Below are 6,275 nucleotides of genomic sequence, written 5' to 3' on the forward strand. Positions count from 1 at the left end.
ACTCACATGCAAACCCTTGACTAGGCTTTGGGTCATGGGTCAAAAGACACTAGTATGACACTATCTAGGGTGTTTTACAACCATTCTAGTAGGCAAAGTCTTAAGTTGAACAAGTATTTGTAATGGCTTAGTTGCTCTTGTCAAAGTTCCTAATTAGGCATTTTTCAAAACTTTTATCTAAATGCAACTATATGCTATGATGCAACTAATATAAACATCCTAATGCAAGTGATTCTATCAACTAATATGACATATAAACTAAATGCAAGTCCTAAGTTCACATTGTTATACCGCATCAAACAAAATAAAGCCACATAGTCATTAACAGAAAGAGGAAAAAGGAGATTGGAAAGATCATACCATGCGGTCTTCATGATCCTCATGTCTCGGATGTGGGGTAGTCAATCAATGTGAACAAGGATAAAACAAACACAATATATACAATAATATAAACAAGACTACACTACAAAAGGAAATAAACATGTTTTTGGCTGTTTAATTTTTTCAATTTTTATAATTTTGGAATATAAAGTTAAGTTAGAATTCCCCATCCCCACACTAATATGGGCATTGTCCTCAATGGCGAAAATGATGGGAAATTATGCAAAGATGATGCATGATTTCTATACTAAATGCAATCTACACTAGTCTACACTACATGATGCATGGTTTTTGTTATGACGGAGAGGATAATTTAGATTACCTCCCGTTGTGTATGCATTAACTTCCCCAAACCGAGTTAGACACTATTGCTAATGTCCAAGGATGGGTGTAGTTCATGCATACACTATGCAATTCATGAAACTAATTTGTCATTTTGGATTTTGAAAGTGGGAACAATAAAATGAGAACACCTCAATTGTACCGAGGTGTGAGTCCTCTATGGTGATAGGACTACTCCAACAATGATCAAGAAAATAATTAAAACAAAGAGAGAAATAGACAAACCATGAGAGGGTAGGAGCCTCCAAGGCTTGCTAATCTTCCATCATATCATCATCATCGTCACTTTCCTCATTAGAAGTGGTCACATTGCCACTTCCCTCTTCATTTGCTTCTTCACTTTCTTCTTCACCTTGCTCATCATCTTGCTCACCATCCTTTTCTCCTTCTTCACTTGCTTCCTCATCAATGTTATCATCAACCTCTTCATTACCGACAACCTCATTGTCACCCGAAACGACCCTAGATGCACCCGGAAATATGACTTCTATATCCGCCCAACTAGGCAAAGGACATGATGGATTAAGTAGTCCTTGCGTAGCTAAGTGTAGGAGGGGTGGATATTGAGCCAAGTAAGCATTTTTCCGATCCTCAAAGGCTTGCTTGTGCATTGCTTGCATGAGAAGAGTCAAATAATCATTTCTTGCTTCAACACCTTCCGGCTTGAACTCTTGGTACTCAAAAGGGTAAGGTGGTGTGACAATGGAAGAGGAGGGCATTTCAAGTTCACCCTTTTGTTGTCGGATAATATACTCGGCCTCTTTTGAAAGGGGAAGTAGATAATTGGTCCGGTGGACGCTTAGACGACAAATCTTTGAAGGCAAAGTAAACGATCTAGCCTCACTAGTGAGCCATCCATACTCGGTGTCAAGAGGGTTATGGGCAACCCACTTGTACTTGTGTATCATAGTATGCATATCAACAAGATGACCACCCTCCTTTGCTTTATACTTGTTATCCTTATTGAAGTTAGGATCAAAGTATTTAGCTAGGATAGTGACTAGGCCGCCATTGACAATAACAGTAGTGCCTTTCTTCCCACAATCAATGTTGAGCCATCTATCTACCAAAAGCCTTAAAGAGTTGAAAGTCTTGGTGTGTACTCTTCCAATGTTCAAAGCCGATTCAAGAAGAATAAAATCAAGTTTGGTGAAATGGTTGGTATCTTTCCTTGCAATAATGGTGTTTCCTATGACCTTGTGCCATACCCTTATGCCCGGTTGGTGGACTAAAAGAGCACGACTCGCATGAAAATCCTAAAATTTCCTTCCGGAAATTGCCTCCCAAAGAGGGTCGGGGTCATACTTTCCATAATTCTTAAAATAACTCGGTTCATCACTAAGACCCAAAATTTCACCCAATTCCCTAAAGGAAATGCGTCTACTAACATTAGCTAGACGAAACTCGAGGTTCTCCCTAGTCTCAACTTTGGTGACTTTCAAAGAACTCAAAAATTCCAAGGTAAGGGAGGGGTATGTCAATTCTTTTGATTCAAACAATTTCTTCAACCCCATTGCTTTAAAAAAGGCTCTAGTTTGCTCAAGAACACCCAACTTATCTAAGGTATCTTCACGAATAAACTTGGTGGATTGAAATGATTTCCTAGCAAACTTGGCAAAAGTATCTCTATGGGTTTCGGAAATAAAAGTTACCTCCGGATAATGCAAAAGTTGATCAATTTCCGGAGTCGTAGATGTTGTTGCTCCCATAGAAGGTTGTTGTTGTTGTTGTTGCACTTCCAAGTTTGGGGATGCTACCACCATAGCCAATGCTTTCTTTGCTTGAAGAGCCTTTTGCCTTTGTGAAAGTGTCTTAGCCTTTGGTGCCTTTGTTGCTCCCTTAGTCCTTGCCATTGATGAATTAACCAAGAAAAGAATGAAAAATCTTCAATTTGTAGTGTACCCAAATCGATTTAAAGGTGAAAGGCTTTGCCTTTATGAATTCAAAAATCGACTCAAAGGTTGAAGATTTTGTGCTTGGTTTTGATTTTTATTGAAAAAGGAGTGATTGATTTGTTGTTAAAAGGATGATTTGATTTGATTTTTGTGAATGTAGTTGAGGAATTTTGTTTTTGTGATGGAGAGGATGAGGGTTTTGATGTTTTTGAGTAGTGTTATGAATGAATGAATGAATGAATGAATGAATGAATAAAGGTGGGAGGGGTTTTATAAAGCCCGAAAAAATTCGAACTGCAGGGGCAATCCGTGCGGTTTCTGCTCAAAACGGGCGGATTCTGCACTTTCTGGGTTGGGAAAAACTCGCCTAAAGACGGGCGTCTTAAAGAGAAGACGCTCGGATTCGCTGACACGGGACGGGCGGATTCTTCAGAAGACGGACGGATTTCAGTCCAGGAATTTTTCTTGTTTTCCTCAGCAGAGAAGACGGGCGTCTTCCTCACAAGACGGGCGGATTTTCAGAGACGAGCGGATTGCTGTTCAGGACGCCCGGATTCTCTTACAGTCAAAAATCTTTCAAAAATTCAGCTCATAGGGAAGTGCGTCTTCTACACAATACGCTCGGATTGTCTGTAGACGGGCAAATTCTCCTGAATCCGCTCGGATTCGGCCCCTTTGTACCCGGATTCAGTTCTATCCGTGTACAATGCGTATCCCTTATCATTCTTCCATTCTTCTTTATATCTTGTGTTCTTCATTATGGGGGCACTACTAAGGCATGGATAGCCTAGGCAATTGCTATCCCCACACTAAGCTAAAGCACTACACATCAATTGAAATTATTAGTCCCTCCCTCACTTCTCTCAAACATGACAATTATCTTGATCAAAGTAAATAAAAATCCAAAGATGACAAAAATGCAATACAAGAATTGAAATGCGAGTTAGGGAGTTAAAAATATTTACAAACGGTGGTTTAGGGAGGACTCCACCAAACTCTCATTCTTGATGAGATGTCAAGGGGGCATGTTCAAGGTGTTGTTGATGTTGCTCAACACCTTGAAAAAGTAATCAAAAGCTTGTTCATTATTGTTATAGAGCTCTTCAATAGACTTTGGCCCTTGTTGTCGGTCTTGATTGATGGCATTACCAATGTAGGGATTAAAAATCCCTTCAAATTTGTCGTCCCAAAGACCACAAACTTCATTAAGTTGATCATTGAAAATCTGTTGATTTGATGGAGACAACTCTCCCAAATTCCTCTCTTGGCCAATGAGGCCATCCTCTTTTTCTTTGATTGATTTTGATGAGCTTTGCAAGCTCTCCTTGTCACAATTCACTTGCTCTTTGAATGGAGCATCTTCAATTTTCTTCTTCCATTGGAGTTTCGATTTCTTCCTCTCATCCTTTCGGCTATAATGATCGATCATGAAACACGGTTCATGCAAACGAGGAGCTCTCATAGTTTTGTCAAGATTAAAGGTTATGCTTTCATCTCCCACTTCTAGAGTGAGCTCACCATGTTTCACATCAATCACCGCACCCGCAGTGTGTTGGAAAGGTCTTCCTAGAATGATTGGAATGTTGGAATCTTCCTCCATATCAACAATGACAAAGTCCACCGGGATGAAAAACATCCCAATTCGCACGGGGACATCTTCCCATATCCCTAATGGTGTCTTTGTCGATCTATCGGCCATTTGGAGTGTGATGTTGGTGCATTTAAGCTCTCCCATCCCCAACCTTTTACTCACCGAGTACGGCATAAGACTCACACTAGCCTCTAGATCACATAAGGCTTTGTTGATCGTTGTGTCGCCAATGGTACACGGTATCGAGAAGCTTCCCGGATCCTTTAGTTTTGGAGGTGAACTCCCTTGAAGTATTGCACTACTCACCTTAGTGAAGGCGATAGTCTCAAGTTTCCGGATTGACTTCTTCTTTGTGAGGATATCTTTCATGTATTTCGCATAGGCCGGCACGTGATTTATTAATTCTGTGAAAGGAATTGAGACTTCCAAATTCTTCACAATTTCCATGAACTTTCCAAGTTGGTCATCAAATTTGGGCTTGGCTTGACGATTTGGAAAAGGAAGTATAATCACAATGGGCTCCTTCTCCTTGACCTTGTCTTCATTTTTCTTTGAAATTTCTTCTTTTGATGATTCTCCATCTTTGGAGTTTTGCACAATTTCTTCCTTATCACTAGCTTCCACAACTTCATCCTCAACTTGCTTCTTCTGTACTTCATACCTTGTACCACTTCTCAAGTGAATGGCACTAACCATTTCATGTCTTGGGGGATTACTTTGAGGTGGTAATTGCCCCTTTTGTCTTTGTGAGCTTGAAGATGCTAGTTGAGTCAATTGTGTTTCCAACATCTTGGTGTGAGCTAGAATGTTGTTGATGGTGGTTTCCTTTGCTTGACTATCTTTTTGCATTTGAGTGACAAATTCTTGTTGATTCTTTTGCATTTGGAGGACCGCTTTTTGGACATCAAAACCTTGGTCATTTTGGTGATTGTATGGATTTTGATTTTCGTAACCTTGGTTTTGATTGTAAAAGGGTCTTTGATTTTGGTTTCTCATGGGTGGTGGAGTGTATGTTGTTTGAGGGTTTTGAACATTTTGGCTTTTGTATGAGAGATTTGGATGGAATTTGGTGTTTTCATTGTAATAGTTGGAATAAGGGGTACCACTCTTGTATGCTTGGAAAGCATTCACTTGTTCATTTGTTCCCCTACATTCACTTTGGTCATGTCCCAAAGTTCCACAATTCTCACATATCCCACTTGGGATGGATGAGGATGCCGTCGTGGCATTAACATGATGATTTGGTGATTTTGAGACTTCTTCAAGTCTAGCCATAGCTTTTTCAAACTTCAAATTGATTGTGTCAATATGAGCACTAAGTTGAGCACCCAATTGAGTAACGGAGTCCACTTCATGCTTTCCTCCTCTAGTAGCCTTGCGAGGTCTACTATATTGTGAGTTATGGACCGCCATTTCCTCAATTTTGTTCCATGTTTGATTGTCATCAACTTCGGTGAACATTCCATTTGATCCCATGTTGAGAATGTTCCTTGAATCTTCATATAAACCGTTCCAAAATTGTTGTACCAAGAACCATTCGCTAAGTCCATGGTGAGGACATGAGCGACAAATTCCCTTGAACCACTCCCAAGCTTCATACAAAGATTCTTCATCCCTTTGCTTAAAACCCGTAATTTTTGCTCTTAGCATGTTATTCTTTTCCGGTGGGTAGAATTTTTTGTAGAAAGCTAGAGCCAACTTCTTCCAAGAATCTATTCCGAGAGTGGCCTTGTCAAGGCCCTTCAACCATTGTTTCGCGGTGCCGATTAGAGAAAAAGGAAATAAGACCCATCGAATTTGGTCTTGAGTCACACCGGTTTGAGAGATTGCATCACAATAGTCGCAAAAGGTTTCCATATGAGAATGAGGGTCTTCACTAGGCATCCTCCCAAATTGGCTCCTTTCGACTAATTGGATAAAGGCGGATTTGGCAATAAAATATCCGGTTAGATGTTGTGGTGTAGGAGTACCATTGGGTAGGTTCTCCTCGGTGGGTACGGAATGTGATGAGAATTTAGGCATTGTAGGTTGATTTTGTGGGGTATTGTGTAATGGGTTCTCCTCTC

General features: G+C 40.2%; 1 non-coding gene across 1 annotated transcript; it reads left to right on the plus strand.

Moving 5' to 3' along the window:
• Window positions 1–5,752: 5,752 nt before the first annotated feature.
• LOC141624157 (small nucleolar RNA R71) lies at window positions 5,753–5,859 on the plus strand. Its single transcript, XR_012533968.1, has one exon. It is a non-coding gene; the product is annotated as a small nucleolar RNA R71 (small nucleolar RNA).
• The last annotated feature ends 416 nt before the right edge of the window (window positions 5,860–6,275 follow it).

Source organism: Silene latifolia, chromosome X (assembly GCF_048544455.1).
Source record: "Silene latifolia isolate original U9 population chromosome X, ASM4854445v1, whole genome shotgun sequence".
Taxonomy (NCBI): domain Eukaryota; kingdom Viridiplantae; phylum Streptophyta; class Magnoliopsida; order Caryophyllales; family Caryophyllaceae; genus Silene; species Silene latifolia.